Source organism: Symphalangus syndactylus, chromosome 10, assembly GCF_028878055.3.
Source record: "Symphalangus syndactylus isolate Jambi chromosome 10, NHGRI_mSymSyn1-v2.1_pri, whole genome shotgun sequence".
Lineage (NCBI taxonomy): Eukaryota > Metazoa > Chordata > Mammalia > Primates > Hylobatidae > Symphalangus > Symphalangus syndactylus.
This window is the reverse complement of record NC_072432.2, coordinates 60152690-60166961: the sequence shown is the minus strand read 5'-3', so window position 1 is coordinate 60166961 and position 14272 is coordinate 60152690. Positions and strand designations below refer to the sequence as shown.

Below are 14272 nucleotides of genomic sequence, written 5' to 3'. Positions count from 1 at the left end.
TAGTATTTCCAGAAAGTGAGAATCTTGATTGAATCTTGCTTGGGGGATGACACAGTAGCTATTTTTAAAAAAGAGACAAGTGGAAAAATCTGAAATAAGGACTTCATGTTAAATTAGGGAAGTATTTTAAGTGAGACAATGGTATTAAGGTTATATAGAATCACATTCTTAGGAGATGCATGGTTAAGTATTGTCATGTCTATAACTTTCTTTGAAATAGTTCATATAAAGCAAATATGGCAAAATATTTAAAAAGGAAGAAATTTAACTGAGGAGGTAAAAGATCTGTATACTGAAAACTATAAAACATTCATGAAAGAAACTGAAGACACAAATAAATGGAAAAATATCCCCTGTTCATGGATTAGAAGAGTTAATATGGCTTTTCACGTTTTTGATGGTGTCTTTGAAACACACAAGTTTTTTACTTTAGATGATGTCTGTTTTATCTATTTTTTTCTTTTGTTGCCTGTGTTTTCAGTGTCTTATCTAAGAAACTCTTGCTTACTCCAAAGTCATGAAAATTAAAGCCTATGTTTTCTTCTAAGTGTGTTATAGTTTTGGCTCTTACATTTAGATATTTGATCGAATTTTAGTTAATTACTTATATGATGTGGGGTCCAACTTCATTCTTTTGTATGTGGATATCCAGTTGTCCTTGCACTATTTGTTGAAAAGAACATAGAATGGTGGAAAGCTCCATTGAATTGTCTTAGCAATTTTGTTTTTGTTTGTTTTTGAACTCCTATCTGTAACAGACTTAGCAACTTTGTTGAAAATCAAGTGACTATAAATGTGAGGGTTTTTACCAAACTGTCCTGATTACTGTAGTTTTATAGTAAGTTTTGAAATCAGAAAGTGTGATTCTTCTTTGCTTATCTTAAGATTGTTTTGGCTATTTTGTGTCTTTCACATTTCCATATGAATTGTAGAATTAGTTTATCAACATCTGCAAAGAGCCAGCTGGGGTTTTACTAAGAATTGAATTGGATTTTCAGGTCAATTTGTGGAGTATTGCCATCTTAGCAATATTAAATATTTCTATTGATGAGCATTGATGGCTTTCCATTGACTTAGGTCTTCTTTACTTTCTTCAATGTTGTGTGATAGTTTTCAGTATACAAGTCTTGTACTTTTGTTAAGTTTATTCATAAATAGTTTCTTCTTTTTGATGATATTGTAAATAAAATTGTGTCCTCAATTTCGTTTTTGGGTTGTTCATTGGTAGTGTATAGGACTAGAGTTGATTTTGTTTATTGAGCTTATATCCAGCAATGTTGTTGAACTTATTACTTTAAATAGTTTTTTTTGTGTGTGTAGATATCATAAGATTTTCTGTTTGCAAGATCATGTCATCTGTGATTAGACATAGTTTTATGTCTTCCTTTGCAAACTGGATGCTTTTTATTTCATTTTCTTTCTTAATTACCCTGGCCAGAACATCCAGCACAATATTGAACAGAAGTGCCAAGTGGTAACATTCTCATTTTGTTTCTGGTCTTATAAGTAAAGCGTTCACATTTTTTGCCGTTAAGTATGATGCTAGCTGGGTGTTTTTATAGACACCTTTTATAAAAGTGTTGAGGAACTGTCCTTGTATTCTTAGTTTGTTAAGTGTTTTTTATCATGAAGTGGTAAAAAAAACTTTGCTTTTTCTAGTGTCTTAAGGTGGGAGGTTAGGTTATTGATTTGATATATTTTTTCTTTTTTAATGAAGGCATTTAAAACTGTAAGTTTTTCTTCAAGCACTGCTTTATCTGCATCCCATAAGGTTTGGTAGGTTGTCTATTCATTTCCATTCATCTGAAAGTATTTTCCAATTTTCCTTGTAATTTCTTATTTGACACATTATTTATTAATATTAGTGTGCTATTTAATGTCTGCATATTTGTTAACTTCCTAAATTTACATGTTATTGATTTATAATTTCACTCAATTGTGGTAGGTGGAGAACATACTTTGTATAATTTTAGTCCTTTTGAATTGATTGAGGCTTGTGCTATAGTCTAGCGTATGGTCCATCCAAAAGAATGTTCTCTATGTACTTGAGAAGAATAGGTATTCTGCTGTTGTTGAGTAGAGTGTTTTACAGATGTTTGTTAGAGTTGGTTTAAAGTTGTTCAAGTATGCTACCATTTTATTAGGTAATATTAGGCAAGATCTTTCTGTGTGTGTGTGTGTGTGTGTGTGTGAATGACATGGTATCTGACTATTGTTTTTCTAAACCTATTTTCTCCCAGGTCCTTTTCTTTTTAATTGTGGGGATTTGAATAGCACTGTAAGTTCTAGAAATACTAGCTAAGTTATAGAAGAGCAGGCTGTATGTGTGAAGTGAATACATTTTATTTTAGGTAAATTATACCTCAATAAAGTTGATTTAAAAATAAATTCATAATTTTAGGGAAAAGTTAAGGCTATAAGCTACCCTTCCTTAGGATAACAAATTAATTTATAAACAGAAAGCTTTTGAAGGCTTACCACTTTAAAAGAGATTAAAAGAAAATCCATCACACTTTTTTCTAAACAGTATTTAAATTCATTTTTTTCTATCTCCAGTAGTCTTGTTATATAAATTTATTTTTTCTTTTTAAATCTTCAGCAAAATGCATCTGCCTTTATTATTATTTTTTAAAGTTTAAAAAAGTTATCAGTTAGCAATACCTGACCTTAAAATTCTGGCTGTCAGCCATCTCAGGCTAGAAAAGCATATTTACCAACAGTTGTTCCTTAATTTAAAATACAATGGTCTCATTCTTTGTGTTAATTTAAAAAGGAAGGGTTGATTTCAACTCCTGCTCTTCTCCTGATATTGCCTTGCAAGGTAAAAAGCAATTTTGGATAGATTAAAAGCCTAAATTAACTATTAAAAGCAAGTAGACTTGTCAAGTCATCTTAGTGGATTCATTGAGAATTCAAAGAAATAATAAATCATAGCCTTCATTATGTGTCTTTACCTTGGAAGAAATCTTTTTTCAATGAGAAAGCTAACCATTTAACAAATATGTGTTCCCATGGGAAGATAATGTTTAGGTATACTATAGTTTAAACCCTCAACATCCTAAAGAAGAAAATTTAGCACAATAAAACCTTTTCACTGCCTACTAAAAGTAAAGCACAGTGTAAACCTGACTTAACTGCAGTAGGTAATTTTGAAGGTATGTTTTGAAATTGATGGCCCAATTTTAATATTAAGGTCAGCAAACACCATTAAGCGTCTTGCTGTGAGAACTAAAATAACAAGGGTGAGTGATTAATGCTGTCATTGTTTTTCTAATTTTTTATTTTAATAGATCTGTCTTGGATGGTTAATTCTAGATGATATTGTTAAGTTTCTCATAATTTGGTGGAAATACTGATATGAAATAGCTGGAAATACTGATATGTATAAAAACAAATGAACACTCTCTAAAAATACACATCTTATCAAAACAGTGAACAGTTTTTTGGGTAAATTTTAGCTGAAACATTTAGTCTAGGTGTAAGTTAAGGAAACTTTATCCTGTTGTTTTTGCCTCAGAGGTTCTTCTTCCTTTCTTCTTTCTTCCTTCCTTTCTTATTACAATTTACTTGTGTGCACTTATTTCCGTGTTTATTTGTTTAATGCCTATACCCCATGTTTGACTCTTATGTATATATTTTTTACCACTGTATATCCGGCATCTGTACCCTGCCTGGCACATAGTATGCTCTATGGCACATACTGTCAAAATTTTGTTGAATGACCAAATTGATAAAATGTCAAGAGATCTACTCTGAAATCCAGTCTTAAATTCTTTCTGACTTAGTAAATAACTTGAGCGAGTCACTCTCTACTTTGTTTGTCTTCCTTGGTTTAGCGAATAATAATAATACCTTACATATAATATATTGCATATTTACAATATTCATTTTTATAGCATTCACTGAGTGACTACTATGTGTCAGGTACTCTTCTAGGTTTTAGGGGCACAGCAGTGAACCAAAAAAGACAAAAATATCTGCCTTCATGGAGCTTACATTCTAGTAAAATCTGTTGTTTACTTTTGGTCTTAACAACAACCCTGTGAAGTGAGTAGAGCTGCTAATTCTATTGATTTACTAATGTGGAAGTAGAGGCTATGTGAAATTAAGTATCTAGTAAAGATCAATCAGCTAGTGAGTTCGAGAAGCAGATATTTGTTGTCCAATGCTTTTCCCATTATGTCATCCTTTCTTCCATAACACCTCATCTATCATGTGGAAATTTTCTGAGGAAAAGTAAGATCCAATTTATTTAACCTCTTCTGTAAAATAGACTGTGTAAGTACAAACTGGTAACGTGACTCAGTTTCTAAAGTGGCTTTAAAAACTATGGCATTTCAAGATACCATAAATCTAAAGAAAACTTAAAATTTTAGTCTGAATCCTTTTGTTTAGATATGGCCCATTCCTATTTTGTAACACCTGCCTCTTATACCTGGTCTCTTGACTGTAGGAGTTGGGGCTTCCTATTGTTAAATGTTCTATTACTCTACATTAGCATAGAAATCTAGACATTGCCCATAGCGGATAATGTATTAGTTGCTAAGCAAGGGAAATTATTATGCCATCTGCTGCCTCTTATAAGGTATGTTATCACCTAACTCACTTTTTGAATCAACACACCAAAGGCACCATAAGTAATGTAAATTACGGTAGCTTGTACATTTTTCAACTGAATGAGCAGTTTATAAAAAACAAAAGGGGTGGAGCCAAGATGGCCGAATAGGAACAGCTCCGGTCTCCAGCTCCCAGCCCCAGCGACACAGAAGACGGGTGATTTCTGCATTTCTGCTTGAGGTACCGGTTTCATCTCACTAGGAAGTGCCTAACAGTGGGTTCAGGACAGTCGGTGAAGCGCACTGTGCGCGAGCCGAAGCAGGGCAAGGCATTGCCTCACTCGGGAAGCGCGAGGGGTCAGGGAGTTCCCTTTCCTAGTCAAAGAAAGGGGAAGCAGACGGCACCTGGAATATCGGGTCAGTCCCGTCCTAATACTGCGCTTTTCCAACGGGCCTGGAAAACGGCACACTAGGAGATTGTGTCCCGCACCTGGCTTGGAGGGTCCTATGCCCACAGAGTCTTGCTGATTGCTAGCACAGCAGTCTGAGATCACGCTGCAAGGCGGCAACGAGGCTGGGGGAGGGGCGCCCGCCATTGCCCAGGCTTGCTTAGGTAAACAAAGCAGCCAGGAAGCTCGAACTGGGTGGAGCCCACCACAGCTCAAGGAGGCCTGCCTGCCTCTGTAGGCTCCACCTCTGGGGGCAGGGCACAGACAAACAAAAACTCAGCAAGAACCTCCACAGACTTAAATGTCCCTGTCTGACTGACAGCTTTGAAGAGAGTAGTGGTTCTCCCAGCATGCAGCTGGAGATCTGAGAACGGACAGACTACCTCCTAAAGTGGGTCCCTCACCCCTGAGCAGCCTAACTGGGAGGCACCCCCCCAGTGGGACAGACTGACACCTCATTCAACCGGGTACTCCTCTGAGACAAAACTTTCAGAGGAACTATCAGACAGCTGAATTTGTGGTCTCACGAAAATCCGCTGTTCTGCAGCCACCGGTGCTGACACCCAGCCAAACAGGGTCTGGAGTGGACCTCTAGTAAACTCCAACAGACCTGCAGCTGAGGGTCTTGTCTGGTAGAAGGAAAATTAACAAACAGAAAGGACATCCACACCAAAAACCCATCTGTACATCACCATCATCGAAGACAAAAAGTAGACAAAACCACAAAGATGGGGAAAAAACAGACCAAAAAAACTGGAAACTCTAAAAAACAGAGCACCTCTCCTCCTCCAAAGGAACGCAGTTCCTCACCAGCAACAGAACAAAGCTGGATGGAGGATGACTTTGATGAGTTGAGAGAAGAAGGCTTCAGACGATCAAACTACTCTGACCTACGAGAGGAAATTCAAAACAATAGCAAAGAAGTTAAAAACTTTGAAAAAAATTAGAAGAATGGATAACTAGAATAACCAATGGAGAGAAGGGCTTAAAGGAGCTGATGGAGCTGAAAGCCAAGTTTCGAGAACTACGCGAAGAATGCAGAAGCCTCAGTAGCAGATGCGATCAACTGGAAGAAAGGGTATCGCTGATAGAAGATGAAATGAATGAAATGAAGAGAGAAGGGAAGTTTAGAGAAAAAAGAATAAAAAGAAATGAACAAAGCCTCCAAGAAATTTGGGACTATGTGAAAAGACCAAACCTACGTCTGATTGGTGTACCTGAAAATGATGGGGAGAATGGAACCAAGTTGGAAAACACTCTGCAAGATATTATCCAGGAGAACTTCCCCAATCTAGCAAGGCAGGCCAGCATTCAGATTCAGGAAATACAGAGAACGCCACAAAGATACTCCTCGAGAAGAGCAACTCCAAGACACATAATTGTCAAATTCACCAAAGTTGAAATGAAGGAAAAAATGTTAAGGGCAGCCAGAGAGAAAGGTCGGGTTACCCACAAAGGGAAGCCCATCAGACTAACAGCTGATCTCTCAGCAGAAACTCTACAAGCCAGAAGAGAGTGGGGGCCGATATTCAACATTCTTAAAGAAAAGAATTTTCAACCCAGAATTTCCTATCCCACCAAACTAAGCTTCATAAGTGAAGGAGAAATAAAATACTTTACAGACAAGCAAACGCTGAGTGATTTTGTCACCACCATGCCTGCCCTAAAAGAGCTCCTGAAGGAAGCACTAAACATGGAAAGGAACAATCGGTACCAGCCCCTGCAAAAACATGCCAAATTGTAAAGACCATCGAGGCTAGGAAGAAACTATAGCAACTAACGAGCAAAATAACCAACTAACATCATAATGACAGGATCAGATTCACACATAACAATATTCACGTTAAATGTAAATGGGCTAAATGCTCCAATCTAAAGACACAGACTGGCAAACTGGATAAGGAGTCAGGACCCATCAGTGTGCTGTATTCAGGAAACCCATCTCACGTGCAGAGACACACATAGACTCAAAATAAAGGGATGGAGGAAGATCTATCAAGCAACTGGAAAACAAAAAAAGGCAGGGGTTGCAATCCTAGTCTCTGATAAAATAGACTTTAAACCAACAAAGATCAAAAGAGACAAAGAAGGCCATTACATAATGGTAAAGGGATCAATTCAACAAGAAGAGCTAACTATCCTAAATATATATGCACCCAACACAGGAGCACTCAGATTCATAAAGCAAGTCCTCAGTGACCTACAAAGGGACTTAAACTCCCACACAATAATAATGGGAGATTTTAACACCCCACTGTCAGCATTAGACAGATCAACGAGACAGAAAGTTAACAAGGATATCCAGGAATTGAACTCAGCTCTACATAAAGTGGACCTAATAGACATCTACAGAACTCTCCACCCCAAATCAACAGAATATACATTTTTTTCAGCACCACACCACACCTATTCCAAAATTGACCACATAGTTGGAAGTAAAGCTCTTCTCAGCAAATGTAAAAGAACAGAGATTATAACAAACTGTCTCTCAGACCACAGTGCAATCAAACTAGAACTCAGGATTAAGAAACTCAGTCAAAACCGCTCAACTACATGGAAACTGAACAACCTGCTCCTGAATGACTATTGGGTACATAATGAAATGAAGGCAGAAATAAAGATGTTCTTTGAAACCAACGAGAACAAAGACACAACATACCAGAATCTCTGGGACACGTTCAAAGCAGTGTGTAGACGGAAATTTATAGCACTAAATGCCCACAAGAGAAAGCAGGAAAGATCCAAAATTGACACCCTAACATCACAATTAAAAGAACTAGAAAAGCAAGAGCAAACACATTCAAAAGCTAGCAGAAGGCTAGAAATAACTAAAATCAGAGCAGAACTGAAGGAAATAGAGACACAAAAAACCCTTCAAAAAATTAATGAATCCAGGAGCTGGTTTTTTGAAAAGATCAACAAAATTGATGGACCGCTAGCAAGACTAATCAAGAAGAAAAGAGAGAAGAATCAAATAGATGTAATAAAAAACGAAAAAGGGGATATCACCACCAATCCCACAGAAATACAATCTACCATCAGAGAACACTACAAACACCTCTATGCAAATAAACTAGAAAATCTAGAAGAAATGGATAAATTCCTCGACAAATACACCCTCCCAAGACTAAACCAGGAAGAAGTTGAATCTCTGAATAGACCAATAACAGGTTCTGAAATTGTGGCAATAATCAATAGCTTACCAACCAAAAAGAGTCCAGGACCTGATGGATTCACAGCTGAATTCTACCAGAGGTACAAGGAGGAACTGGTACCATTCCTTCTGAAACTATTCCAATCGATAGAAAAAGAGGGAATCCTCCCTAACACATTTTACGAAGCCAGCATCGTCCTGATACCAAAACCTGGCAGAGACATAACCAAAAAAGAGAATTTCAGACCAATATCCTTGATGAACATTGATGCAAAAATCCTCAATAAAATACTGGCAAAGCGAATCCAGCAGCACATCAAAAAGCTTATCCACCATGATCAAGTGGGCTTCATCCCTGGGATGCAAGGCTGGTTCAACATACGCAAATCAATAAATGTAATCCAGCATATAAACAGAACCAAAGACAAAAACCACATGATTATCTCAATAGATGCAGAAAAGGCCTTTGACAAAATTCAACAACCCTTCATGCTAAAAATTCTCAATAAATTAGGTATTGATGGGACGTATCTCAAAATAATAAGAGCTATCTACAACAAACCCACAGCCAATAGCATACTGAATGGGCAAAAACTGGAAGCATTCCCTCTGAAAACTGGCACAAGACAGGGATGCCCTCTCTCACCGCTCCTATTCAACATAGTGCTGGAAGTTCTGGCCAGAGCAATCAGGCAGGAGAAGGAAATAAAGGGTATTCAATTAGGAAAAGAGGAAGTCAAATTGTCCCTGTTTGCAGATGACATGATTGTATATCTAGAAAACCCCATTGTCTCAGCCCAAAATCTCCTTAAGCTGATTAGCAACTTCAGCAAAGTCTCAGGATACAAAATTAATGTACAAAAATCACAAGCATTCTTGTACACCAATAACAGACAAACAGAGAGCCAAATCATGAGTGAACTCCCATTCACAATTGCTTCAAAGAGAATAAAATACCTAGGAATCCAACTTACAAGGGATGTGAAGGACCTCTTCAAGGAGAACTACAAACCACTGCTCAATGAAATAAAAGAGGATACAAACAAATGGAAGAACATTCCATGCTCATGGGTTGGAAGAATCAATATCGTGAAAATGGCCATACTGCCCAAGGTAATTTATAGATTCAATGCCATCCCCATCAAGCTACCAATGACTTTCTTCACAGAACTGGAAAAAACTACTTTAAAGTTCATATGGAATCAAAAAAGAGCCCGCATCGCCAAGTCAATCCTAAGCCAAAAGAACAAAGCTGGAGGCATCACGCTACCTGACTTTAAACTCTACTACAAGGCTACAGTAACCAAAACAGCATGGTACTGGTACCACAACAGAGACATAGATCAATGGAACAGAACAGAGCCCTCAGAAATGATGCCGCATAGCTACAACTATCTGATCTTTGACAAACCTGACAAAAACAAGAAATGGGGAAAGGATTCCCTATTTAATAAATGGTGCTGGGAAATCTGGCTAGCCATATGTAGAAAGCTGCAACTGGATCCCTTCCTTACACCTTATACAAAAATTAATTCAAGATGGATTAAAGACTTATATGTTAGACCTAAAACCATTAAAATCCTACAAGAAAACCTAGGCAATACCATTCAGGACATAGGCGTGGGCAAGGACTTCATGTCTAAAACACCAATAGCAATGGCAACAAAAGCCAAAATTGACAAATGGGATCTCATTAAACTAAAGAGCTTCTGCACAGCAAAAGAAACTATCATCAGAGTGAACAGGCAACCTACAGAATGGGAGAAAATTTTTGCAACCTACTCATCTGACAAAGGGCTAATATCCAGAATCTACAATGAACTCAAACAAATTTACAAGAAAAAAACAAACAACCCCATCAAAAAGTGGGCAGAGGACATGAACAGACACTTCTCAAAAGAAGACATTTATGCAGCCAAAAAACACATGAAGAAATGCTCCTCATCACTGGCCATCAGAGAAATGCAAATCAAAACCACAGTGAGATACCATCTCACACCAGTTAGAATGGCCATCATTAAAAAATCAGGAAACAACAGGTGCTGGAGAGGATGTGGAGAAATAGGAACACTTTTACACTGTTGGTGGGACTGTAAACTAGTTCAACCATTGTGGAAGTCAGTGTGGCGATTCCTCAGGGATCTAGAACTAGAAATACCATTTGACCCAGCCATCCCATTACTGGGTATATACCCAAAGGACTATAAATCATGCTGCTATAAAGACACATGCACACGTATGTTTATTGCGGCACTATTCACAATAGCAAAGAGTTGGAACCAACCCAAATGTCCAACAACGATAGATTGGATTAAGAAAATGTGGCACGCCGGGCGCGGTGGCTCACGCTTGTAATCCCAGCACTTTGGGAGGCCGAGGCGGGCGGATCACGAGGTCAGGAGATCGAGACCACGGTGAAACCCCGTCTCTACTAAAAATACAAAAAATTAGCCAGGCGTGGTGGCGGGCGCCTGTAGTCCCAGCTACTTGGAGAGGCTGAGGCAGGAGAATGGCGTGAACCAAGGAGGCGGAGCTTGCAGTGAGCCGAGATCGTGCCACTGCACTCCAGCCTGGGTGACAGAGCGAGACTCCGTCTCAAAAAAAAAAAAAAAAAGAAAAAGAAAATGTGGCACATATACACCATGGAATACTATGCAGCCATAAAAAATGATGAGTTCGTGTCCTTTGTGGGGACATGGATGAAACTGGAAAACATCATTCTCAGTAAACTATCGCAAGGACAAAAAACCAAACACCGCATGTTCTCACTCCTAGGTGGGAATTGAACAATGAGAACTCATGGACACAGGAAGGGGAACACCACGCTCCGGGGACTGTTGTGGGGTGGGGGGAGGGGGGAGGGACAGCATTAGGAGATACACCTAATGCTAAATGACGAGTTAATGGGTGCAGGAAATCAACATGGCACATGGATACATATGTAACAAACCTGCACATTGTGCACATGTACCCTAAAACCATAAAGTATAATAAAAAAAAAACAAAAAAAAAAAAACAAAAAACCCACCTAACTTTGTGACTCTTCTGAATTTTAATAGATGCCTTGGAAAAACTATTTTTGGCCTACAAACTTTGTTTCCATGAGATAATCTTTTATTAGACCATTAGATACCCCGTATTCGAACTTAAAACAAGAACTATTTATTATGAGCTTACAATAGTTCTTTGGCATTCTTAGTAAGTTACTCATAGAAAATCAGGTATTTATTTTAATCCAATCATTTAAAATTCTAGAAAGCACTGAAATGCCCCAAAATATGCTTCAGCTTGCATAGAGGAAACTAGACATGGAAAAGATATCTATTTGACAGAAATGACAAAGTAATTTCTTTATAAATCTGCCCTAAAGGCCATATATTTAATATAATTCTATTTGATTTTTGCCCCACTAATGAATTGGATTACCATAGAAAAAACACTTCTCAAAGTGTGTTCCTTGAGTATATTTCCTAAGAAATTAACCAGTATTATTGGAAGAGAAGAAAGATTTCTGTAGTTATATATGATTTTTAAAATGCTTGGTTAAAGAGGTTTCTTCACTATAGGACTTCTTAGAACTGTAACTATGTGAATATGTTAGTGTGTATTATAATCTCTAGTGGGCAATATTCTTCTCAGTCACAGAAATATTTCTTCTTGGGAATATCTTGTGAGACTAGTGTTCTGGAAAAAACAATATGGAAAACACTACCTTACAGTAAATGTTGGTATTTGCTTAATAGCTATGAAGTCTATATGTTTATTATGGTTCTTCTTCAGTCCTCTTCCACTACAGCATACTCTCTCTGGGTACTCTCAATTGTACTCAAGGCTTTAAATACCACTTGCAGTCTGATGATATCTGTATATGTAAATTCACCAACTCTGTCTCCTGAGCTTTAGATACATATGCACACCTGCCTATCCAATTTTTCAAACTGAGTATTGAGGACTTCAAACTCAATTATCCAAAACTGAGCTCAATTGCTTCCTCTCAAACCCACTCCTCCTGCTGCTTTCTTGTTTTATTATTGGAGATCGCTGATATCCACTCAGCTGCCCAACCCAGACACCTGGGAGCCATCCTTAACTCTTTTTACTCACTCTCTCTTCTCATGCAACCATCAACATAACCTAACTATACTCATTCTTTTTTTTTAAAGACATTTATTCAGTGTTACGATTAGACTATTACATTTAGCAATCAACAGCATAGGTGCAAACAAAAAAAAATTTACATTAAAACCCTTTGTTGGAATGCTTTATACTTTCCACAGAACAGAAACTAAAATAACCCATTATACAATTAGTCACAAATACAATCCCTGAGTTTTTTGCCCACACACATGAGTATTTGTTTAAAACATGTCTTCTTTGTAGCAGCTAGGCCCTGCCACCACTGTGCTTGGCTGAGTTCACAAATCTGCTGTAACCTGTAGCTTCCATGTCACTTCTCTGGCTCTCCTCTCCGGCTAAGCTTTGTTTCCCAGTTAAAATATTCTGCCACTGCCATAGCTACTGCTGCTACTGGAACTGCCATAGCCACTTTGGTTTCCTGGTTGGGCAAAGTATTGGCCTCCACCACCACAGTGGCCAGAACTTCTGCCTCCAAAGTTTCCTCACTTCGTGGGTCCAAAATTTGAAGACTGATTGTTGTAATTGCCCAAATCATCGTAGCTTCCACCACCTCCAAAAATTGCTTCCATCATTGCCAAATCCATTATAGCCATCCCCACTGCCACCATATCAACCACCACCATGGCTACTACCAAAGCCATCATGACCACTGAAATTTCCTCCATGACCAAAGTTGTCATTCCCACCGAAACCACCTCCACGACCACCACCAAAATTTCCAGAACCACTTCGACCTCTTTGGCTGGATGAAGCACTAGCCATCTCTTGCTTTGACAGGGCTTTCCTAGCTTCACAGTTGTGGTCATTCACAGTGTGGTGTTTCTGAATGACAATCTTATCCACGGAGTCATGGTCATCAAAGATTACAAAGGCAAAGCCCCTTTTCTTGCCACTGCCTTGGTCAGTCATGATTTCAGTCACTTCAATTTTCCCATACTGTTCAAAATAATCTCTTAGGTGATGTTCTTCAGTGTCTTCTTTAATGCCACCAACGAATATCTTTTTAAGTGGGCACCTGGTCTTTGAGAATCTTCTCTTGAGACAGCTCTCTTTGGTTCCGCAGTTCTTCCATCCACCTTGCATGGCCTTGCATTCATGGCCGCATCCACCTCCTCCACAGTGGCATATGTGATGAACCCAAAGCCCCTGGAGCGCTTGGTGTTTGAATCTCTCATTACCACACAGTCCGTGAGTGTTCCCCATTGCTCAGAATGGCTCCTCAGGCTCTTATCTGTTGTTTCAAAGCTCAACCCTCCAAAGAAGAGCTTTCTCAGCTCTTCGGATTCTTTAGGAGACTCTGACTTAGACATAACGGCAGGGAGAAGAGAGATTTTAATGATGCTTCTTCAGTGGCATCTATGGGCAGAAAGGCACTATCCTCATTCTTTATAGCCCTCAAGTAAGTCTACTTCACTCAAATTGCATTTAACTTAACTAAAGCCTTTATCGTCTTACATAGATTGCCAAAGTAACCCATCATTCAATAGAAATATAATGTCAGTCACAACTCAAACCATGTAATTTGAAATTTTCTAATAGCCACATTAAAAAACATAAACATGAGATAAAATTAGTTTTTAAAATATACTTTATTTAACCCAATATATGTAAAATAACCCAATATATGCAATATATGCAAAATACATTGCAACATGTAATCACTGTACAATTATGGATAAATATAAATGAATGATATATTTTACATTGTTATTTTTACACTAAGTCTCTGACATCCAATGTGCATTTTCCACCTTAAATCATCTCAATTCATACCAGCCACATTTGAAGAGCTCAGTAGCCACATGTGGCTGGTGGCTATGATATTGGACAGCATAGCTCTGACTGGTTTCCTTGCCTGCAGACTCTCCCCTTCCAATTCATTCTCCTCAGCTGCAGCCAGTGTGGCATGTTTGATTCTATCACTTCACTGTTGAAGGTCCTTGATTGATTTTGCATTGTATAAGCTTTCAAGACCC

General features: G+C 38.2%; 1 pseudogene; it reads right to left on the bottom strand.

The window, feature by feature from the left end:
• Nucleotides 1-12649: 12649 nt before the first annotated feature.
• On the bottom strand, nucleotides 12650-13606 carry LOC129491752 (heterogeneous nuclear ribonucleoprotein A1-like; annotated as a pseudogene).
• Nucleotides 13607-14272: the final 666 nt, after the last annotated feature.